At 51.7% G+C, this 24,592-nt stretch overlaps 1 protein-coding gene and 1 long non-coding RNA gene across 11 annotated transcripts in view; one reads left to right on the top strand and one right to left on the bottom strand.

The window, feature by feature from the left end:
- The window catches only part of FGFR1 (fibroblast growth factor receptor 1), an 86,183-nt gene extending 81,745 nt beyond the window's left edge, over window positions 1-4,438 (bottom strand). For 5 of the 10 annotated variants that reach the window (XR_012156318.1, XM_073325282.1, XM_073325279.1 and 2 more), the window contains exon 1: window positions 3,990-4,437. The gene's annotated coding sequence lies outside the window, so the exon portion shown is untranslated. Of the gene's footprint in view, window positions 1-2,712; window positions 2,736-3,989 lie in introns of those variants that run through there. The other 5 variants (XM_073325275.1, XM_073325277.1, XM_073325283.1 and 2 more) reach the window with 2 other exon arrangements.
- Window positions 2,970-23,967, top strand: LOC140903657 (uncharacterized). The gene is made up of 3 exons (XR_012156321.1): window positions 2,970-3,399; window positions 12,186-12,242; window positions 23,173-23,967. It is a non-coding gene; the product is annotated as an uncharacterized lncRNA (long non-coding RNA).
- Window positions 23,968-24,592: the final 625 nt, after the last annotated feature.

Raw genomic sequence — 24,592 nt, 5'->3', positions numbered from 1 at the left:
CGAGTACATCTTAAGGTTCAAATCACCAAAAGGAAACCGCATATTCAACTGTAACAACTGCAGCTTTCCAGTACCAATTTGTGGCAAGCTAGTTACCTAACTCATCCAATCAGAGAACAGGAACACCGTTATGTGATTTCAGTACCTAACACAGTACAAATTGCACCCACCACAATTGAATATAAAATTCAGATTTTGAGCTGCGTTGGTTAGATACATAAGTCAAATGGTTTTGTTTGCATTCCTTGATTGGATGATTTATACCACGAACCGACACAGCATAAATTGCAAGCATCACAATTGACTATAACATTCAAATTTTGCACGGTGTTGGTTAATTATATACGTCGTCCAATCAGAGAACACAAACAATATCACAGAAGCAAACCAGGCACACAACGCAAATAAGGAGCATTTACAACCTGATTATTTTCTGAAGAAATTTGTGAATAACTTGGAGTAAAGAATAATTATAGAATCTCATCATCCACTCATGATGAATTTGTGAATAAAACATCAAAATTTGTTGACTATATTATCTGCAGTATTCCCAACTCAAGCATTCAAAAATTATGAGTCAAAATCATGAGATTAAAAAAAAACAAAAAAACCCAAACCCTTGGGTTCTTCTGAATTTCCTTGGTTTTGGAGCCTTTAGGGCTTGTGTTTATAAAATATTCTAGGTAACCAGTGAGGCTAGTAACTTACCTTAAAAACCCCCAAAACAAATATTCCCATGCAATTGCATGTGTGCTGGAGCAGGGCTTGAAGAAAAGCACCAAATATCATGAACTGTGCTGAAATGGTGAGAGTTGGCAGCATTGTTTTAACTTGTTAAGAGTTATTCACTCAACTCCAGAAATGTCCAAACATCTTAAAAGGTGCATTTCAAAAATGCCAAACCGTTCGTTCGTTCTTGCTCTCACAGCAAAGGCAAGTGCAAAGCTTTCCCATGGGGCGAGTTCTCTGTATGAAGGGCCTGTCTACATCAGGGGTTTTTACATCAACGTAGCTACTCTGGTGTGGCACATCTCCCTGCGGGGCTCAAACCTCACTTTACACCGGCACCTCATCACTGGAGGTCTGCACCAGCACAACCATTCTTTCTACAGACATACAGACAAACCCCTTGTCGGAAGCTAAGGGAAAGGCCCCTATCATTCAGGGGTGCTGGAATAATTTGTACAGTGGGGGTGCTGAGAGCCACTGAACCAAACTGTGAACCCTGTGTATAATGGAAACCATTTCAAGCCAGGGGTGCAACAGCACCCCCCGCACCCCTAGTTCCAGCAGCTATCATTTTATACATTTTTAGCAGTGCATTTTAAAATGAAATGTCGTCCATTTGGAGCAGACAGAGAAGCCGCAGCACTATCAAGGGAACATCCAGGAATTTCTTGTAGCTTTGTTTCTGAAAGAGAGACGGACTGTGTTGGCAGTTGAGGGATGGAAACTGCAGATTCAGTGTCCCAACCTGGGGCACACAGGATCCATTAAGTAAGGCCAGGCCTCAAGAAAACAAGTTCACTTAAGATCAGCCGCGAGATACAGCTGCATGCAGAGCTTGGAGAGTCTCAATGAAGAGTTTACTTCTGGCCATTTCTCATTCGTGACCAAGGACAAACAGGGACCTCATTTGCTTTGTGCAGCTTAGTGTGTTTGTTATAGGAGGGAGGACAGAGCACAGCCAAAAATTTTTTAGACTCGCTAACAAACCGTCTAACATAAGGGGCGAGATCTGCAGCAGGACCACCTTAATGAGATACTCCAGCCAGTGCCTCCCCAGAGGGCCAATACAGGCTCCAACAAACTTCCGTTTTAGCAAGGAGAACTGTGTAAATAAGACATTAGTAGGCATGAGAAGCCCAGGCGGGCATCTGCATTACAGGGCATTAGCACACTGCATGCCTGCAAAAATTATTCAGATAGGAGGGATATCGCTGGGGTGCCACTGATTAGCAGGACTACTGGAAAACTACACAGCAGTGTTTTATGGGGATGCTTTATATCAGCCCTAAATATAGAATAGTAAAGCAAGGCTGGAGAAACTTTTGGCTAAATTGTCTAGGTGTGCCAGGTATTAAAAACTTTCCTCAGACATTCAACTATGCAGAGTACATCTGCTAAGGAAGAGTAAGGAAACATTTAGCTTAATGACCATATCTAGAGAAAGTGCTATTCCATTACAGAGACAAAATCAACAGGCTTGAAACCAGAGGGAATATTTTCAGTGCAGAAGAGATTTTCCTCCCGCACTAAACTTTGTACCTTAAGAAGCCTTTTTGGCTCAGAAAACCCTCCTCTTTTAAAAGGCAGGCCTTATTTTATGTGTTAAGGCAACGCTCTTAAGGTCCCAGGGAGAAAACAGTTCCATAAATCCCAAGAATCTCGCATCAAGCCGAACCCCTAAAACTGGCCTCACTCGCTCGGTTATAATGGGAGAATGGAAAAAAGCAAAGCAGGACTGCAGGGCAGTGACACAATGCACGCTCCTTCGGGGAGCATGTGGGGAGCAGCAGCCCATCCAGTGAAGGTCTAGGAGAACGCCGGGTTCAATGCTCTGAATCTGCCCACACCATCTCAGGAGGCTGCTGCTGGGTTTTGTTCAATTCAGACAGGAATTCCTTAGCCGCTTGCCTGGGATCGCTGAACTAGCCCGGCAGCGGCATGCCTGCCATTAAGCTCGCAATAATCAATATGAGAAACATTTACCAGGTGCCAACTATCCAGAGAGTTTACACAAGGTCAAGAAACAACTTCCCCCTCTTCATTTCCAGTCACAGGCTCTCCAGGGCTCCTCGAAAACCAGGCAGTGGCCTGACCCCGGTGGCGCCTGCCCTACAAGAACTCTGAAGCCACCTTTCCCCGTGGCCTAGAGAGAAATAAATCCCTCCCTGCAAACTCCAGCACAGGGCTGCCTCTAAAGCCCTGCTGCAGAAATGGAGAATTCAGCCCCCTGCTCAAGGTGTCCTTCACCTCTGACTGCCAGAAGCTGGGACTGGATGGCAGGGGGCGGATCAGGCGATAAATCGCCCTGTTCTGTTCATCCCCTCCGAAGCGCCTGCCCCCAGCCACTGCTGGCAGACAGGATCCCGAGCTAGATGGACCCTTGGCCTGCCCTAGTATGGCCGCTCTTATGTTCCCCCAGCACAGGGGCTCTCCTGTTCTATAAAGGAGCGCGGGTCCCCCGGGTTCGCTCTGCCCATGGGACTAAGCAGTTTGCCCTCCTTTGGGGAGGTCTGGTTGCCAGGCTGGGCCAGACACAGCACCAAGAAGTGCCCCCAACTCCTCCCGGTGGATGCTACCCGGACACATCCACGTCGGGGCTCCCTGCGGCCGGGGCACCGCTGGGGGAGAAGCAGTCGCAGGCCCCGATCCTGCAGGCGCCCGCGCGCACCGGTAAGTTTGCTCGGGGCTGGGCTGCCCCCAGGATCGGGCCCGTGCCAGGGGCGCTGCGAACTCTGCCGAGCACAGAGCCGGAGGCTGCTGCGGGCTCCCAGCGCCCTGCTCCCCGGGCACCTGGCACCGCAGGCCGGGACGGGGCCGGAACCAGCCCCCGCGGCTTTGCCCCAGCCACGGCTGAGCAAGGTCTGGCGGCTCCCTCCCGGGGCCCCATGCCCCAGGCTGGCGCGGGGACTGGAAGCAGTGGGTGCATCCAGGCTCCATCACCGCCCCACGGCGGACACTGACCCTCCCGCGGGGAGCAGGGCGGGCCGGGGTAGAGCCCTGGGCGCTCTCCGCAGCGTTTCACGGCCAGGCCCCCAGCCCTGAGCGGGGCGCCCCCTCCGACCCACTCCGGTCTCGCTCAGCAGCCCCGCCCCCACGGGGCTAGACCCCAGAGGCGCCCGCCCCCCGTCCGCCCACGCCCCCTCCCCCCAGGAGCGAGTCCCAAAGTTTGGGGAAAGTTTGCCCGCAGCTGTGATGGCGCCTCCCGGGCATGGGGGGCGGGTGGGAAGCCGCGTGGGACGCCCCCTCCAGCAGCTACTCACCGGTCCGGCTGGGCACAGTCCGCGGGGTCCAGTGGGGGGTTGCGGCCGCTCCAGGCGGGGCCGGTCCCGCTCGGTGCCCCCGGAGCTGCCGCGGGGACACAATCCCCCAGCGGCGCCGGCTGCTGGGAACAATAGGCGCAGAGCCCTGGCCGGGGCTGGAGGCGCGCAGACCTCCCGAGCCGCCCCAGCTCACAGCCCCGGCTCCATCTCACCAAGGGGGCCCCCGTGCGCTGTAGATCCGGGAAGGGGCTCGGCCCCCGGGGAAGACACAAGTGGCCGCGACGCCCCTAGACTCCGCCGATCCCGGGGGCTGGAAGCCCAGGTGCCCGGACGAGCTGCGGTGGATGCGCTGCGCTGCGCTGCGCTCCCCGGGTTCCCTCCGTGCGCTCCGGAGCGACGCGCCTCCCTCCTCCGGCTGCTGCCCGGTGCCCAGTCCCCCACTGCGCGCTGCAGAGCAGGGCTGAGTCCCTCCCTCTCCGCCAGCCCCTCCTCCGTCCTCCACACCCCCCTGCTTCCCAGCTCCTCCTCCTCGCTTCGCTCAGGCCCTCCCGCCCCGGCCCTTCTCCGTGTTCCCATGCCGCCCTCCTCTCCGCCGCCAGCAGCCTGCTGGGCTGACTGCCCCGGGCTAGCCTGTCCTGGGTCGGGAAGCGTCCCTGCCTCCGGCGGGAGAAGGAATCTCAGGCTCCGGCTTCTCGGGATAGACAGGAGCGGCAAGGGCTCGGGACTTTGCCCGGGAGGCTCTTCCAAGTGCGTGCGGGGCCGCTGGATGGGCGAACAAACCCCTCGGTATTTGGATCTGAGCTCCGAGCCCCCGAAATGCGGCTCCTCCTTCCGCACGGAGCTCATGGCAAAATCTTGGCTGTGGGGCGCAGGCGGCTGGGGAACGTCCCTCCTCCCCCAGCAGAGCTGGGCCTTTGGCCACCTCTCGGGTTTACATTTTATTTGCGTGTTCCCTTCCAAATAAACCTGCGTGGTTTCTATCGGCTGATTCCAAACAGTGCAGTTTATTGTGGGGGGGGGGGGGTGTTTCATAGCCCGATTATTTATGTGTGTTATGGTAGCGCTCAGAGTCCCCGAGATCAGGATCCGGGACCCCATTGTGATAGATATGTAGTAACAGGAGCCGGTTTTTGCCCTGAAGCGCTTACAATCTAAGGCCCCGATCCTGCAATGAGCTTTATGGACGAGCCAAGGCTCAGCCAATGTGCGCTGACAGGCACAGGGCTGCCGGACATACAACAAATAAAATAACCAAGCAACAGACATGCAACATGTCAGAAGAGCAGAACTCGTCAGAAATCAGTGTTGCCAACTCTTGCCGCATGATAATCTCCTTATATTTGGTGTGATTCTTAAAGCCCCAGCTGCCAAGATCAAGTGAGAATCTCAGATTGATTGACTTATTTCTCTTTTAGGTAAATTTCTAGCCCTGGCGGTTGCAGAGCAAACCTGAACTGAGTGTGAGATAAAGGCTCAGGGAAACCAGCTGGCAAAACCACAGAACCCAGCATTGCTGATTTTACTTTTGAAATCTCAGGATTTTAAAGACAATGTATGATTATTTAGGGCTTGACTCACGATTTTTGAACAGTCAGGGTTGGTGATATTGTCTTCCCCCTCCAACACACACGCTCGCTTCCCCACTATTTGTTAATTCATGCAAACTGCCTAAAGATTTCTGGAGTTAAGTAACAAACAATAACAAAAAGAGAGAGAATTCAGAGGCAAAGGTGAGGGGAAAATCTGATTTTATTGTGACTAGTTTGTTTTCCAGTAGAAAGACCCTCTGAATTAAAATCACGCCCCTCTGTCTTTTCTGGGAGAAATGGGCTAGCAGCATTCCTCTTTCCTATGTTTGATACTTCCAGCTCACAAACATCTTAGTATGGTTTTATGATGTACCACCTAAAACCAGGATCCTGTCATTATGTTTGTGTGGTCAGACCCTTATGACCTGAGTGTTCTACATGGATCTGACCACAAGATCAAGACCTAAATCCTCAAGTTTCAGAATTTGCTTTGATTTGCAAGAGTTGCCTCATGCCATCTATTCAGATTTTTCTGCCTTTTGCTCCTGATAGACAAAAATATACCAAACTGCTATTATCTGGGGGTTCTGGTGATTTGAACAAACTATCTGAGGTTTGCTCTCTTGGCATCTTTGTTTCCATCAAAAGCTATAGGCAAATGTCTTTCTTCGTTATTGCACAGATAGGTAACATTTATTCCCCTTATGCATATGTGGCTTGTGGAAGTGATGAGCACCCATGGCTCTTTCTGAAAATCAAGCCTGTATCTTCCACTCTGATGGGCTTGGAAAGGATTGTCAGCCCCAAATAATCTGTGCCACAAACCACTGAACAGTCCAAAAAACAACTGACAGCTGAAACCATTCACCCCATCTGTCTCATGTCAACACTTCGGTGAGGTCTAGAGGAGAAACATGGTGAAAGTTCTAAGCTGTAAAGCACTTGGGAAAATGTCTGCAGGCTCAGGCAACAGTCCAGCCTTTGGCTTTTCCGGAGGCCTCAGACACCAGCTCTGCTAAGAGGTAGCTGTAGCTGGAGTAGCATGCGGGGTCTATTGTCATGCAAATTAATCTGCCGAAAACCCTACTTGGCTTCAGAATTCTTAGGCCCAGTAATCCCCCACTAAGCAGCTTCTAAAGAGAGAGAGAGCTGTCCCCAGGCAAGGTTCACCTAGGATAATGTAGACTGCGCAAGGAGGTTTGATTTAGATTCACGGAGCCTAAACAGTGAGGTAGTCCTGGACGAGACTCCAGTGCAGTATAGGCCAGAATGAAGACATCTCCTGGCTCACTGTGGAAGAGCTGGAAGAGACAATGTGCAAATGATTAAGTTATGAAGTGGAACAAGACAGGCTGAATTAGAGGCATCAATCACCACAACTATATCTGAACCAAATGCTAGGTGTCCATCTTTGGAACGAGAGCAGCCCATTGCCAGCTCCGGCAACTGCTTACTTTTGATGCCAATCGCTATTTAATAGGTTTTTCCAGGGGTGATCAATAAATATTGGTTGATGCCTGGAGTGGAGAGAAGGTAACAGTCCTCCCAAGACTCTCCTATCCATGTGGAGTGTTGCAGCTGATCGCATCAATTAGGGAATTGTGCAGGGAATAGTTTATGAAAAATATGCCCTAGCTTAGTCACAAGATAGGGGCTGGACACAGGGATCACTGGGCGAGGTTCTCTGCCCAGTGTTCTGCAGGAGGTCAGATTAGATGATCACAATGGTCCCTTTTGGCTTTAAATTCGGTGACTGCATGAACGGGTTATGGTGAGGGAGCTCTGACTCAGGTCCCCCTCCTGATCCCAGTGTAGTTGTGATTCGGTCTCTCCAGCTTGCTGCCTTTCGGAGAGCTCCATGCTGCATCTCAGCTCACGGTTCCTCTCTGATCTCAGTGAAATACGCACCCAGGCAGTGAGCCTGGTTATAAACAGGCTGGTGAGCAGGAGGGATTTGTTTTTTGTTTTGGTTTCCAAGCTGCATTTTGTTATCCTCATTTTGTCTGTTTCTATTTGGCTCCCGATGAATTCTTTTAAGGCAGATAATTGTGAAGAATGCAGCCCAGGTTAGCCGCCAAAGCAGCAGCACTGAAGGAAGAAAATATATTAGAGCAGGGAGACGGCTAGCCAAGCAGGGAAAACGAGAGCTCTTTGCAACAAGAAGGGAGGAGAGTGAAGGCCCAGGGGCCTCCTGCAGTTTGGTTCTGCAGCATAGGACTGCCAGACCCTAACGGATGGAAGAGTTTGGGTAAGTTAGGGTAAGTCCACTCTGCAATAAAAACCCCGTGGCATGGAGTCTCAGAGCCTGGGTCAGTTGACTGGGGCTGCGGGGCTAAGAACAGCAGTGTAGACATTTGGGCTTGGGCTGGAGCCCGGGGTTCTGAGACCCTCCCTCTCCCAGGGTTTCAGAACAGCTAGGCTGCAATTTGAGCCCCACAGCGTCAGCTGACACAGGCCAGCCAGGGTGTTTTCTTGCAGTGTAGACGTACTCTTACAGCCAACATCCTTCCTCCCCCAGCCTCTGCCCCCCAGATCCCTAGGAATTAAATACCTCATCGGTTCTGGCATGGCAGCTGTGTTCAAATGCCCTCCTCGCTAGACTGGTGACTAGGGCCATAAGCTCAGTGCAAGTAGTCAAAGAGCTCAGCACGCCGGAGCTGGAGTGCAGGGTGTAGACCAGTGGGCCAGCTTACCTGTGTTATAGTCATTGCTTTCCATTCTATCCTGCTTTACTGTATTCAGCAGTAATGCAAGGAACCTACAGGCCTGTGTCCTGTAAAACATTGGCTTCAGCAGTTAGCATGAGGCTTGAGGTCTATGAACTTGGCATAGATAACTTAGGAGAAGTCAAGTGTAGGGTGGAATTTTGTCCATAAGGACATCAGCCAAGCACAGAACATGAACTAACACCAGCTTCTGGAAGGTTTGGGACGCATTATCCGACTGCAAGAGCGCCATGGCAATGAATTAGCATATATGATCATGAGTTAAAATCATAAAGACACTAACCTATAGAAGGACACCTTAACATTGGTAAGGGGAGGAAATACAAATAAGGAAGAGGGGAGAAACTCCTATTAAATATGCATTAGACATGGTAACATCAGCATAACATATTATAAAAGTGGCATCCCAACCCGGGGCAGTTGGAGAGAGATGTAGCCCTTGGGAGGGGCCAGAATGATGGCCACTGGTGAAGATGAGGAGGGTGATGGTGATTAGGAAGATGATGGCTAACATTTCAGGTTGTTCTGTAAGGGATGGTGTGCGTGTGGATGTTCAGATGTACGTTCGGTATTATCTCTATCCACCTTACTGAGTGAGAGTGTGCATGACTTTGCTAAATGCGTTAATAAATGATTTATTTGTCAATATAAAAGAATTCCTATAGGGTGAGTGTTGCACCTGTGCACATCGGGGTTCCCAACTCGAGAATAATTTTATCAATACTGGGCCTGATCTTGGGAGAAGAACCTGTCAACCCTCAAAGTGATAACTGGGGATTTTTATTCATAATCTATAGACCAGGCTACCGGGGAGCGCTCCTCCAGGTCCCCAAGACTCAGCCACCTCAGCAGGGAGGCCTGCTCTGGAGAGTGGGTGGGCAGGACCCCAGTCGTGGGGGTGCCAAGGACGCCCATTGTCCCAGGCAGGGGGTTCTTGTATTTTACTGTTGTCTTTTTGCAGCAGCAGCCCCAGTGGCCTGCCAAGTCAATGGTCCTGCTGAGCTTTTGTCCTGTCCCTAATAATGTCAGCCCTGGCATGGCTCTGCCTGCATTTCAGCCTTAACAGCTCCCTGTGACGGGGAGAGAGTAGAGCAGGGCAGGTATTGGTTCATATTCTCTGTGTATATATAAAGTCTGCTGCAGTTTCCACGATATGCATCTGATGAAGTGAGCTGTAGCTCACGAAAGCTTATGCTCTAATAAATTGGTTAGTCTCTAAGGTGCCACAAGTACTCCTTTTCTTTCTGTTGCTATTGTTTCCCTGGAAGGAGACGGTTTTCTGCCTGGCTGGATTAACGAGGCAGCAGCCTGGGGGGGGGATGACAAGGAAATTTGGGGGGTTCAGTTAAAGACTTTTGGAACCTGCTGACAATGGGAACAAGAATCCGCCCCTCCTGGGCAGCTCCAGGCCAGGGGTTTGCCCCCAGTGCTGGCACCAGGCAGGATGGAGTCCCTCACCCAGCATCCCAGGCTCAAAAGCAGGAGATAGATAGAGCTGTTACCATCTGCTGGCCTGGGGGTGAAGTGAGCTGGCCTCCCCAGGGACAGGGGAACAGATGTCCCGATTTTATAGGGACAGCCCTGATATTCGGGGCTTTGTCTTATATAGGTGTCCATCACCCCCACCTGTCCTGCTTTTCACACTGGCTGTCTGGTCACCCTACCCGGGGAACACGTGGACGTCACTCAGTCCTGGCCCTTGTTGGCAGCCTCTGCTGGGAGTGAGCAGGCTTGGAGTCTAAGCTCCCCTCTGGCCCCAGGGCTAGGTTGAGTTGTGTTGGTGGAGGCTGCTGCCCATGCCTGTCCTGCTGTGGGCAGGAGACGCTGGGCTGGGCCCAGCCCCAGAGCACCCATGGAGTTGGCGCCTATGCCCGCAGCCTCTGACATGGCAGAGATTTGTGGGGTTGATACAGATCTTCACAGACCCTCTGCCAATAAAATAAAATAAAACTAAAATTCCTCATGTTTGCACTGGTGCTTCCCATTGAAATCAGTGTGAGTTGGGCACCTGGGTGTTTTTGAAAATCCCACTTGGCGCCTCTCTGCATCCTTAAGTGCCTTTGAAAATGTGTCCCTAGGTGTCTAAGTCAGTTTTGAAAATGGGACTTAGGCTCCCAAATCATGTGGGTGCTTTGGGAAATGGAAGCCTTTGGGCCTGATTCAAAGTCAGATGGGGTCTGCTGGAATCTTTCCATTGGGTCCACTGGGCTTTGGGTGAAGTAATTGTCAGGGTTTGATGCAGGATCGGCTCAGGTGCAGAAGGTTAGATGAGATGGGAAGGTGGTTTGCTTTGGTAGCTACTACACCAAAGATGGATCATGGCTCTGATCCAGGATAGCCCTTCCTGTGCCCCATACTCACTCCTCGATGCGAGAAGGGAAATTAACTGCCTAGCTGCACAGACCTCAAGAGACATGATGAAACTGGTGAAGTCAGGGCCTTGTTTCCATTTGGGAGGCTAAAGATCAACCAATTCCAGTGTGTCAGGCCCCCTAGAGAAGCCTGTTCGATTGTCCAGGAGCCGTTTGCCTCGGCAGAGAGGGAAGAGGTGCTACCTGTCATATCACAATATCACATATCACAAATCACATACAGTGAGGAAGGAGGCCTTGTAGGGGGGAGCCCAGGTCGAAGGGGTCCTGACGAATAATGCAGAGCATATGCCCATGAGGCACTGTGAATCCCCTTGCCCAAGGTAACTAGCGCCTTCAACGCAGTGCAATGTTAGTGCACTCAGGGTGACTTCAGAGAAACCCTTGTCAGCTTCCCTACTCTTCGCACATAGGGGGGAGGAAGAGCTGCTTTCAGAGCTGCTTTCATCCCAGTTGAAGTCTCCAGAATGCTGAATCTGCTTATGATGAATCCCTTGGCTCCCTTCTCTGGGGCTGCCCTGAAAGTGTCCTCTCCATCCTGGCTGTGTGGGGCTGCGGCAGGCAGGAACTGCTGTGCTGGGTTATCAGGAACTTGCTGGCTAATAGGGCTGCTTAGGAAAGTGGCAGGGAGGTGCCTGAAGAGACATTCCTTTGGCCTGTCAGGAGGAGGGAGGGACACTATGGAGCTGCCTTGAAAGGAGAAAAGAGGCAGAGAAAGAGAGAGGCTGGCACTTTGCAGGGTTTTGTTTTGCTGGCAGAAGGAACAATGGAGTTTTGGAGCCCATCTGGGAATGGGCTTTACAGACAAAGGCCTGCCCCTCTTCCCCACTCCTGGGTGGCTGCCTGTCTGCAATCATTTTTCCATTATACAGTGTGAAAGATTCTGAAGATCAGGGCTGAAATGATGCTAAACCTCACCCAGTATGCATGGGCAAACACACTCATACACACAAGCACAAACATGCACACTCACACAGACACACACAGCTAGTATATTTTGTCCTTTGTTTTGCAGAGTAAAATGGGCTCTAGGAAAAGTTATTCTTTGTATTTCAAAATTAGTGTCTCCCTCCCTTGAAATTGTTCCCTGGGGATCTTGGAAATGAACGCCTTAGTGGACTACTCTGCCACTCCCCCACTCCTGCCTCTGTCCTCCATTGCACATGGGCACACTGGTTTGTTATTGTAGGGTTGCTTGTGAGCACAATGAATAAGTCGTAAGGAAGGAGGGGACTGACAGGGTGGGGGCAGATGATCTGTATGTTTGCTAGGTTTCAGAGTAGCAGCCGTATTAGTCTGTATTTGCAAAAAGAAAAGGAGGACTTGTGCACCTGAGAGACTAACAAATTTATTTTAGCCAGTGTAGAGATTACAGCAAGGAAATCCTGAGAGGGGTTCAGCCTCTACCTGTGAACTTGAAGGGGTTTGTCTTCCCATAACTACACGGGGGTCAGAACCCCCATAAGCAGAACTCTCCACCCCTACATCAGAGCACGAAGGATTTCGTTAAAGCACTGGCTTCTGGAATAGGTGGTTCCATGAGAATCACAGCTTTCTTCTCTTTTTCAGAGTAACTTTCGAACCCTCCTGATTGCAGAGAAAAGCCTGAAAATGTGAAGTCGAGAGGTAAATAAAAATAATGTAACATATTATTTTGTAAAATTCTCGTAATTTCAATCTCATGATCATTGGCACCTGACTCGTTAGTTTAGAATGCTCAGGGTTGGCAACACTGACGTCGAGGCATCTTGCAGGGTTCTCTGCAGGTGGAGGATGCTGACTGGTATATTTTGAGCTAGGTCCTTGTCTTACTCTATCTTCTGTAAAGCATCCAGCACATTTTGGAGCACTCACTAAATAATAACAGTAACTAACAATAATGTAGGTCTGGATCCATGCCAGATTTAACTGTGTGCACTGTGACTACTCTGTCAATGGCTATGGGGCGACGCACAGCGGGTGAAGTTTCAGCAAGTGGGTAAATCTTTGCAGGATTGAGGCCTCTGATTGCATACTCCTCAGGGCAGGGACCATATTTATATTGTGTGGGTGCATACAGCACCTAGCAATAATTATTAAATTAATTAACTGCCTACTCATTATTAATCATGTCATTTATTAAATTAATCAGACTAATTGATTATTATTACCTCACCAACGTACTCAGTGCTATGTGAGACACAGAGTGAGATAGCCCCGGGCTGGAAGATTTCCTACCCTAAGCCTGCACTAGCCAGCCCAGTACAGCTCCTCCTTGTTCCCAGCTTCCTTATATTAGGAACCCACAGCTCTGGAAGTGGAGAACCATAAAAGATTCAGTCTGTAGCTGGGTGAGGATGAGAATTGCAGGACAATAGAGCAGTTTTTTCCTGATCTTAAGTTGCCTAGTTAAAGATCTGCAGCCCCCTCAAAGAGGCTCTCTTCAGTCCCTAATTCAGAATTTAAAAAACAAAAGCCAGTGACTCTCGTTTAGGTTTGGAGTGGGGGTGTCAGGGAATAAAAGCTGAAGGACAAAGAGCTGCCCCTGAAAGCTCTGACTGACAAAGACGTTGTCAGCTTCTGCCCTCCCTGAAAAGGCCAGAGCACATCAGGGTGTGGAGCTGTCCAGAGACATCTGGCCAGCTTGGGGAATTGCAAGCTCCTGGCAGCCAGGGAAAGAAAGGCAAGGACGCTCTGCAGCCCTCCAGTGTGAGTGTGTGAGAAAGTCCATGTGCAAGTGTTTGTGTGCATATTTGTCCCTGTGTGTGTGCATATGTGTGGCGGCGTGTGCACTGTCTGGCATAGTACAAAAGTATCTGTATCTGAATACACACGTGACTCTCTCTGTGTGCACATAAAACTAATAAACAAAAGTAGGGAACGGGAGACAATAACTACTGGACATCTCAGCAGTGTGGGGCAGAATCTGGTTTCATATTGAGAGCAGGAGGCTGGCCATCAGGATTCCTGTTTCAGTCCTGATTCCTCATTGACTCACTGTGTGACTATGACCAAGTCAGATAACCTCTCTGTGCCTCAGTTTCTCCATCTGTAAAATGGGGCTCGTACGTCTCTCCATCACCAGCTTTGCTGATGGACATTTGTAAAGTGCTCAGAGATCGCCCCCCCTCCCCCCAGGTGCCCTGTATCATTATAACTTGGTGATTTGCCGTGTCTCCTTGAGCTGGAACCCCTGAGTAACTAGCATGTGACTGAGTGAAGCTGTTCCAAGGTTAACGGATTTCAGAGCCAAGTTCCCTGGCAGAGCTGGGAGTTTAGAGCAAGGCAGGATTTTGTATAAACCAACAGCAAGTCAAACACATTTTAAAAGAAGAATGCTGGGTCCCTAAGCTAGCAATGAATGAGAGCAGAGCCCTAACCCCTCCTCCCCAAGGGGAACAGAGACTGGCAAGGAGACGCACAAGCCACTGGCTTCCCTCGGGAGACGTGACATTTGATAGTCAGCAACACCAAGAATAAAACATTAGCTGCCGGGCATGATTTAGAAACGAATGGCAGCGGTTTCCAGAAAGAGCCCTCTGCTGCCTCTCTGCTCTAACTCAATAGAGCAATCGGAGGGGTCTGGGTAGCCGAGCTCCAGGCACTCCTGCACTCATCTTCACTTTGGGTGCTACTGGGAGCCCACTGGCTACGTGGCCCCTTCTGGGATCTCCAGGACCCAAAGCCACGTGCTGAACAGGAGGCTGCAGTACTCTGCAGCTGTGATCCCTGACACAGCCACTTGCCTGGGTGTTCGAGTGCAGGGGCCATGACAGAGTTACGTAAAGCCTTTGAAAGAAAAGCAGCTCTCTCCAGACAAGTCACCTCCAAGCAGCACTGACCCCTACCTCACAGGGCTCCTGGGCAGGCCTGCTGCAGGAGGGGGTACTCCCAGCTTGCAGCTGCCTCTTGGAATTGGTGCTGGCACTTTGCCTGTTTTGGGGCATCATGGCCCTGGGCAGGTACCTGGAGCACTGGGTGTGGCTGCATTTGAAAGCATGCTCTACTCTTCTGGAGCGGGGCGTTTCCTTCTCACTCTGCCAAGCTTCCAGGGGAACCCAGCAGGTGTCTGAGGCAGCAGCATGTCTGCGTTTTACATCATGTCGCTGCGTTTTACATCATGTCACTGGTACATTTTTAAACATCACTTGACGTTTTTTTAAGGTCAGGCTTGACAAAGCTGGCTGGGATGATTTAGTTGGGGATTGGTCCTGCTTTGAGCAGGGGGTTCAACTAGATGACCTCCTGAGGTCCCTTCCAACCCTGATCTTCTAGGATTCGATGATTCTACATTACGCAGCAGGAGGGAGTGGCAGCCTGGCACATGGTGTAGCTGTGCCAGGGCAAACCCTTTGTATTGGCAAGACCTAGGCTCTGGATTCCTGATTTGTGCTGCTGGTGTGTTGCTTCCAAAGCTACAACCTCACACCGACATTTGCTCTGTATTGAGCATCGACCAAAACCCATTTTTTCCCCCTTGGCTGCATCTCAAAAGCATAACAACATTCCCCAGCTGCAGCCACTTAGCTGTTTATCTGCTGATAATTAAGGGAAACCGATCCATCAGATGCCATCTCCACTGAGCAGCGAGGGCATCATTTTGGCTGCCCATGGAAGAAGAGATGGAGAAGCCCAACCAGGGTACCCACATGATTCATTGTGGGTTAACCCACAGACCCAGCATTGAGAGGATTGGCCATTTTGGCAGCTGGGAGACTAGGAAACAGATTTAATGGGCCCTGTCAATGATACCAAACCCTGGAAGCCAAACCGGAGGGGACAGGAGAAAAAACCACTGAAGGAACAGAACATACACTGAGATCCAAGGCTTGTGACTAGGCAATAACAATATCTGAGGGTTGAGCAATGAACCAAATCTCTTTGCTACCACAGTGAGCAGCCCAGAGCCAGCTAAAGGCAGTGCATGTATCAGCAACAGCTGTGGATTTGAATTCAATACCCAGTTAGCATGGGGGCCTTTGCAAGGATCCCTGGCCCTGAGTCTGTTCTCAGTCACACTGCTGTGAGTGTGGCATGACAGCACTGACTTTGAAGCGCCCCAGAGTGTAACCCAGAGCAGGGTGTGGTCCCTGTCTCTAAGCTGGGGTGAATCCGCCTCTCTGCAGAGTGAGTACTTGTCTGGGCTGATCCACAAGCGATCAGGGGCTCAAACACTTTCTGATTCATCCCGAGACACATCTGGCTCACACACGGCCCAGAGAAGCCACAGAAGTGAGGAGACATTGCCTTCCAGGATGTGGATGTAGGGCAGGAGTCTGGCTGGCTCAGGACCCTGAGTCGCCCGATCACTGAGTGGAAACAGGAAACAGCAGCTTGGGCATGACTCCAGCCAGAGGGGACCAATCTCCCTCGCCACCACCTCTGGCGAGGAAAACCTCCTCTCATCCCCATGCAAAATCCCACAGGCTTGGCCTTCACCCTCAGAACCAGGGCCCCCCGCGCTGTGCTGATGTAGCAGCAATGATCTTTCCTTACTGGGCTCTGATGGACACTGGGGGTAGGGATGGGTCAGGTGTCTCTGGAAAACTTAGACATCCCCTCCCCTTGGCTACCTGCACCAGCACATGTATTCAATAAGCCCCTATCAATCCCGGAGGCTTTGCTTGGCGCTCCCTCTGCCTAGCAATGGAGAGCTGGTTGGAATTTTTCTTCTCCAGTGGAGCAGGTTTCCATCGGAAAATGCTGTGTCAAGGGAACTGAAGCGTTTTGCAGGCATGTAGCAATTTCATTGACATTTTCATGGGAAATTATCAAAATGCTTCATTTCATTTTGATAATATAATATAATATAACAATATAAATGTCAAAATGATCAAGTCCAACAAAGTGTTCCGCCCTTATCCTTTTGGTAAGGTTGAAATGAAATACTTTGGAATATTTTGTTTCCTGAAAAATTCCAAGATAGCAACTTTTCATCCCAGCTTGGGATGAGCCTGAATTTTGAAATCTCAGACTGTGCTCCACGAAGGAAATCTCTCTCCCTCCCCCCACCTTCATAGCTTCTCTGTCCCTCTGCTGCTGTTATTTCAGGGTGCACCATCGGCCAGATCAAGCTGGATGAGGCTGTTCAAGGCGGTGGGGAGCTGGGCTGAGGCAGGAAGGGGACGTGGCCAGAGAGGTGTGGGCAGCTCATTGTGTATTCCAGATCCTGAGCAATGGACCTCTTCAAAGCGCTTAGTTAAGGAGACGTGGAAGGAAGTGCAGGGAGCCGAGGTGCAAATGCCCCCACCACAGGAGAGAGGCCAGCTACCCTGCAATTGTCAAATACCAAGGAGCTCATTAAGACATCACGTGGTATTTTATTGTCTGCAGAGAACAATTGGGCCAGACAGTTACACTGTGGTGTTTGCAGCCAGACCAACAGTTAATGTACTCTGAGGGACCTAGAGGGGAGCCACGCGTTACCCTGCTGTTTTCTCCTCCTGAGCAGTGCTTGGTGTGCATGATCCATAAAGGCAGTGACTAGGTGTGAAGGGACTCATCTGGGCAGGCAGGGCAGGTAAGAGGAGCTGCTTTGGTGACCCCTGCGATCCACGCTCTCCAGAGGCCATTGCGCAAGGCAGACCCGCAGCCCACTTTGTTTATTCCGTGGAAGTCTCTGCACCTCGGATCAAGCACGTGCATAATGTGTTGTGACAAGGTGACACCAAGCTCTGATCTGAATGGCAGATCCTGCGAGGGAAGGATGGGGATGAGACCTGCCTGCTCTGGTGAGTTGTAGACATGGATCAGTCCCAGTGAGACTCTACATTGATTTCACAAAGAGAACGGTACTCCTCTGAGCAGAGGTGACAGCCACTGGCAGGAGGCCGCTGTGGTTCAGGGTGTTCCTCTGAACAATTCCAGCATCTCAAGACTGTGGAGCCATTTGGAAATCTCATGCAAACTGGCTTTCCGGTGAGCTCCCTGGGACCACCACTTTCGCTCCTATCCAGATCTGCCTTTCTCATTGCATTTGAGTCTGTCCAGCACCTGCCCCAGGCAGAAACCAGGAGAAACAAGCATTCCCCTGAATGTTTCACAGCTGCACAGCAGCTCCAAGGGACAGTTAGGTTTCATTACCCTGTGCTTGCAACTAGAAATCTACCCCAGGCCTACATAGTTATCCACAGCCTCTGGTGCTGCCTTTAGAGTGCACCAGCAAGAAAGATCCAGGTTGCAGCACTAGCCGCGCCCCTTGTGGCGGTGAGTGAATTCAGGTACAAGCCATCAGGCCTGCTGCTAAATTGGCCTCCCAAGTTTTCAGCTGAAATCTCCACTGCACCGTGTTACCTGAGTGATGGCTCAGGGGCTTCGGTGACTTCGGAAGGTGGTGGAGGCCCATGCTGGAGGCAGATGGAAATGGCTGCCTGTTGAAGCCATCACATAAAAACAGGGACTGCTTGGGAATAACCTTCACTGGGAGCTTCCCCCGAATATACAGCGCCTCTGAGTGGGGCTCCAGCACCTGGGGAATGGCCGGGCTCCTCCTTCGGCTTCTTTAGTGACTGTCATGCCAGTGAAAAGCACTGGGTTGGCAGCCTTGCGTGGTGGTCCCAGAGTCCTCCTGAGACCCCAGAGCATGTGCGGGCAACGGCAGGGTAAGCGCCCTCCACCCGCCTACACATGCGTCCCTGCTACCACGGGGCCTCAGCGTGTCATGGAGGGTTGTTGGCAGAGACGTCGGAGGAGGCTGTGCCAGTGTCCTACTCAGGTAACAGACTGAGGAGCTGGCAGTCAGGGAGGGAGATAGACAAAGAGAGGCCGTGCCCAGAAGAGACACATTAGCCTTACACAAGCGACCTGCTGCTGCTCCCTGTGGCTGGCAGCTGGCACCTGGGGCAGACTTTCAAAGGAGCTTGGCTCCCATTTCGGCATGAAGTAAGGGCCAGTTTTCCAGCAGCGCCCAGCACCCGCCATTCACCCATCACATGGAGCGCTATCAAAAATCTGGTTATTAAAGGTGGTGCCTAAATGGGCACCAGTCTCTTCTGCAAACCAGCCCCGTGGGGTCTCCCGGGTGAGAGGCACACACCTGGTGCCTTTGCAGAACAGTCGGACGTGGGATTGCTGGTCACTCCCTGATTGCTCTGCCTCCAGATTATTCTCCCAGAATTCTAACGTAAAGTATCTCAAACCTTACAGTGAGATTGCACGAGGACTGAGGTGTGTGGCATCCAGGACCTGCTGGGATCCATGCAACCTGCGTGAACATCTCAGCAACTTCCAGCCCTCGGAACGAGAGCCAGCACCAGGAGCCGGGCAGCTCTCCCATGAACCTGACTGTAATTTACTGTAACAGATAATCAGCTCTGAGGGGCCTGAACACTTGTCTCAGCTCCCCAGCCCTCAGGCCACAAAGAGTCTCTTTAATTTGCTCCGAGGTTAACAGTGCACCCTTAGAAATGCGCTCTGCGGAACGCCTCCTTGGGGACAATCATTCACTGCAGTGTATTTTCAGCATGAGGCACATTTGACTTCTGGCCTCTGATTGATTTGCAGAAGAGAATCAATTCTGTTTGCTTGACATCCCCTTCTCTCTCTCATCTGGAAGCCGAGCCTGATGCCTGAGTGTCATGCCGTTCCAGTTGCTCTTGGCGGGGCTGTAATGTTCCATACGTACTCAGCAGAGACACCCAGCACTTTTCATTAGCTGCACTCACGCTCCACTCAGCCGGACACTGGAAGCACCTCGCGGACACTGGGCATGCACAGAGGCTTAGCATGAGGGCAGATTCGAGGCCCTTGTTTGAATGCAGGGAACCGTGCTCTGCGCAGAGTCCCACCGAATTTAGAGCGGAGTAAGGCACTACACCAGAGGAGTCCGCGTAGCGGAATCTGGACAGGTGCCGCTCTCCAGCTGTCTCTGATCAATCCACTGTCGGGGGCTGCTAAATCAACCCCCCCGCAGGACACGGCACATTCCAACCCAACTAACAGCTCTGTCTGTTGTCCAAGTCTTGGGGCGGTGAGTGCCACACGAATGGAGACTGTCACCTGTCACTGCTAGTGAGGGAAAAGCAGGTGGCTCCTTCACCAAAGAGCCTGTCTGCCCTCCCGCCGAGCACTGTGAATGTGCAGGAGTCTGCCCCCATTCAGAAGGACCCAAAGGATCTTCGGCATTCACGCTGGTCCGACGGGCTTCCGGGAAGTGGGCAGGCACAAGCTGAAGGACCCTCCCCCAGCCTTATGGGAGGATCCACAAAGTCCCGGAACTCAAATAATTACGGGGGACAACCAAAAATGTAACAGGGCAGGTGTGAAGGTCACAAGGTCAAGCAAAGGGAACCTGATGGGGACACTGAGCAGAGAACCCCGGACAGCACCCACTGCCCCTCGAAGGTGTCAAGGGAGCCAGCGGACACCTCCCAGAGGAACTCTGCCCAGATACGTGAGCGAAGGTAGGATCGGAAATAGCTATGGAGCAAGTTCTGCACTGACTCTGAAGTGAAGTCCGTGGAGTTGGAGGGACGTAGCTCAGCACAGAATTCACCTCTCTCTCCGCAGGGATCCCTTTACTCACCACTAAACCACAGCCAGCTTTGGGGTTGAACACAACTGTGCATTAGGACAGGAAATGAAGAATATGAGTGGTGGAACTCAAGGAAGCAGAACGTAGGTACCTGGACTGGATTTTGTCCAGTGCCAGCAAAATGGTCTTTTGCTGCAAGGGCTGTGCCAGGCCCGCTCAGCACCTGCTGTCTGCTGACCTTGGGGAAACTGCAGGCCCGCTGGGGGAAACGCAGGCCTCCCAGAGCCACACTGCAGGCTGAAGAAATGTTTGGGATATCTTCGGAAACAAACTTCACTTTCTTGCGGGGGAGCTGATTATCCCACATCTGCCTGGTTCTCACACCTTCCTCTGAGGTGCCTGGTTCTGGCCACTGTCACAGTCCAGATACAGGGCTAGAGGGACCTCGGCTCTGATCCAGGCTGGCGATTCCTCTGCTTTGTAAAGAAGAGCAGAGAAGGCTAGCCAGACTTGCTCCCTCCTACTGCCACACCCTGCACTTTCATGTCCAGATCCTCCCCCTGCTCCTCTCTTTATACCCCGAGTTTTCCTGTCCACCATGCCATTCCCATGAAGGCCTGGTCTACACCTAAAGCGTAGGTTGCCCTAGCTATGTCTCCCCACCGAGAGATGAAGTTAAGCCTTGGTATAGGGTATAAGTTGACAGAAGAATTCCTCCATCAATCTAGCTCTCACCACTCGAGGGGGTGGAATAATCCCAGAAACAGAACCCCATGTGTCACTGTGCTACGTGGTGGCTGTCGCGTCTGTCCTGTAGACAGATCCTTGCTCTGTACCTCACCTCACAGTTCAGGCTCTGCAGTGATGCTGCCCTGACTGTCTCCTTTGAGGCATCTGCTCTGCGGCTGAGTTGCTCTGAAAGCCACCGAGCTGCCTCCTGCTGACTGTACTTTGCTATGCATGAGGGAGAGAGAGACCTGCCCTGGCTGGGGGAGAACTACTGAGATTGAAATGGAAAGAGCCGTTCACCTGGGGAGGATGTTTGCTGTGTGGGAGGGGCTGCATTGGAAGAAGAGCTGTACACTAGGCTCTAAGGGGCAGTCCGGCACCAGCCCCTCAATGGAGCACACAGCTGATCCTGTGACTCCTCCCCAGGAGAAGCCAGTCTAGCTGCAGGAGAATTAACTGGCTTCTACCCTGCCTTGCTCATGATCAGACTCCCCAGCTAAGTTCAGGCTCCAGGATCTTTTCTTGCATTATGTGATGGTATAAGGAGCAAAAAAAACCTGGATGTTTCCCTGGTCTCAGATGCAATCCTCCCCCTGCACAAGTAGGAAAAGGCTCCATGCGTTGGATTATAAATAGATTGCATTTGCTCTGGAAATGAGCAGCGCGTAAACACAGGCTCCCACTTTGATTAACTCGGAAGCTTTTATGCAAAGCCGCCTTCTCCTGTATCCCGCGACACCGTGACTTGCTCATACAGAACAGGCATTAATAAAAGTGGAGATGGAAAGGAACTTGCCACACTGCTCCTGGGGAGCCAGGTGAATAAGCTGATGAAGCTGACCAAAGTCGTTTACACTAAACACCCTCTGAATTTTCGAGGTTGGATAGACTGGCCCGTGGATCTGAACTCCCATTGCTTTTCCAGTCCTGGGACGTTTCTCTCATCTTATATTAATAAATGACCCTTGGGGGGACACAGGTAGAGGGGGGCTTTGCATAAGAGCTTTTCAGTGGTTGGCTGGGGGGCACAGGGAACAAAGTTCATGCACAGCAGCTCCAGGGCTCTCAGGCTACTTGAGGGGTGGTTCAAACTCTGCTGACTGGGACTTGAGATGTTGCTAAGAGCTCTCACTGAGAGCCGGGTAATTTAGCAAACTGCTGTCCGGTGCGTCTTGGGACACTACCAGGAGCCATGGGATTCCCATGGGTTCAAAGTGGGAATCAGAAGAGCTAATGCTGGCTTTGCCACCTACTCGCTGTGTGACCTTGGGCACATACTTTCCCCTCTTTGTGCTTCGGTGTCACCAGTTGCTGGGGGGATAGAGCTTGGCCAGGCTGGTGAGATGCATGTAGCAAGCACTGCAGAAGCACACAGCGCTGTTTCAGGCCTGCTTCCAGTTCTCAGGCGATGAAGCATAGCCAGGGGGAGTCTTTCCATTGACTTCCATGGGCTGTGGAACAGACCCGAACGCTTATCCCAGAGCTGTCAAGGAAAGCAGGGCCCAGGAGGGTGGGACCAGATCCCAGTTCCCTAACAGCTATTGATGCAGTGATCAAGTGTGGCCGCCAGGCCAAGCCCAGCCCATTAGGCCTGCAGCTGCCCTCCTCTCTAGTGCAGAGCTGAGCTGTGCAGAGAGTCCCTGCAGGTCCCAGCCTCCCTGGGCACACCCGGAAGGTGCAGGTCAGCTGCCATCACATGCAGCTCTGACCCGGGCTTGTTGGCTGCGCTCGGTTTGCTCGGGGACTCTCCACTGGGAAAGGCAGCACAAAGCGTGTTCCAGGCTGGCAGCAGGCTGGGATGGCAGGGTCGTTGGTCCGACCGAACATCTGTTTCTCCTTGTGATATTAGGCTGCTCTTATCTGCCGTTTGCTCAGCTCAGCCAGTTTGGGGAAGCTTCTTCCCATATCATTAAGAACCGAGTCCCTCTTGGCCTTGTCTTTAAAGAGCAGCAGGTTTGCAGCTCACTTCATCGGATGCATCCACTGAATGAAGTGAGCAGTAGCTCACGAAAGCTTATGCTCAAATAAATTGGTTCCTCTCTAAGGTGCCACAAGTACTCCTTTTCTTTTTGTGGATACAGGCTAACATGGCTGCTACTCTGAAACCTGTCAGATTCTTTTAGGACTGTGCAACTTGCCAAGAGAAAAAAAAAACCCGGGCTGCTCAGAGCAATCCCTTCCACTCGAGGAAGCCAAGGGACACCTAACACTCCAAGAATCCTGCCCACTCCTGCAGCCACGCTCCCTTTGGCTCCACATTCCCAGAGGCTTGGCATTAGCAGGGCTGGCTGCCGTTCCACTCAGGAGGGGCCCTGGACCTGGTGTTTATCTCTGGAATCCAGAGGATCTCAACTTTCTGCTTTCTTGTCGTTGCAGAGATTCCACCACGCAGATAATCTGATAACAGCATTTTCTGCACACTGTCACTGAGGAGTTCCACGGCAGCTTCTTTCATCAGGAGAAAGACTATAATTATGTGTCATTACCCATGGGCTATGGTTTCTCTCCCACTACCTAGAGCTGGCTTTCTTTCTTCTATCAAGCAACCCTCTGATATTCACGGTGAAAAGCCACAACCAAGCAAAAACACCAGGAAGGAGGTCATTCTCCTTTAAGGGCCTAAAATGAAAGCAACACAAAGCAAACAGAGAACAGCTCTGAAGTCTGACAAGGAGGGAAGGTGACCCTTTGTGCCTAGGAATTGGTTTCAATATTACTGGGCCTTTGGGATGCTTTCCGGGCTCCAAGTTAGACAGGAACCTAGTGGATCACGTCCCTGGGTCTACTGCCATACGGGAGGGACTGCGCTGTGCAGTGTGTTTTGTATGCAGAACAGCCTGCCAGCAGGGGCAGCCCCAGGCCGTTGGAGAGAGAGGCTGGGAGCGGGACTGATGGAACTACTCAGGGATGCAGATTCTTCATGGGGTAGCCACGTTACATTCACCTTCTTGCCTCAGATTCAAGATCCTAGTCCTGGTCTGTAAATCTTGCCCCTGCCTGACACTCACTCCCCATTTCCACGATCCTGCCTCCGAGGCTTTTAAAGTTACTGATGTGGAGGGGAGTCCCCTGGACAACATCCTCCCACCAGCTGGCAGAGCGTCCAGACAAGCCTTACAGCAAGGGGTAAGGGCCTGATCCAAAACCCACAGCGGCTTCAGTGGGCTCTAGATCAGGCCCGAGGAGCAGAAAAGTTCTGGAGCCCTTTGGGCCACTTGCTGCTAGGCTCCCACGGTTTGGAAAGCGGATGCGTGAGACTCAGAAGCCTGATGGGCCCCTGGCAGTGCCCGCCTGTCTGCTCTGCTGCTGGTGCTGCCGGTATTCGGGGGAGGTCGCGGGTTTTCCCGAGGCCAGGGCTGCACAATGGAGCGTAATGTGCTGGCAAGAAGCTGCGGACGCTTGTCTCTGCCAGGAAGCTACTGGAGAGCCTGGCCAGAGCAGAAGCAAAGTTCGCTGCGGAGAGCAGAGACCTGCCGGTCCCACAGGAGGGGGCTGGGGTCGCTGGGCCAAGCTGATGGCAGGTAAACGTAAAGTAGCTCAGGGAGATGACGGGAGCCCCAGGAAGACAGAGAGTCCAGTGCCTGGAGTCTAAAAGGGGCTGGATGATAGGAGGTTTATGGTGCATTAGCTAAGAGCAATCGAACCTCGTGCTCCAGGGTTCAGGACTGGCCCAGGGCTCAGAAAGGACGTTTCTCCGCGACCCGTCTGGTGCATTGTGTAACAGCACCTTAGCTGTCACCTGTGCGACGGAGCTGGCGAGCGGGAAGCACTGGAGAAGGATGGATAGAGGGAGGGT

Source organism: Lepidochelys kempii, chromosome 26, assembly GCF_965140265.1.
Source record: "Lepidochelys kempii isolate rLepKem1 chromosome 26, rLepKem1.hap2, whole genome shotgun sequence".
In the NCBI taxonomy this organism is placed as follows: domain Eukaryota; kingdom Metazoa; phylum Chordata; order Testudines; family Cheloniidae; genus Lepidochelys; species Lepidochelys kempii.
This window is presented reverse-complemented; position numbering and strand designations above follow the sequence as displayed.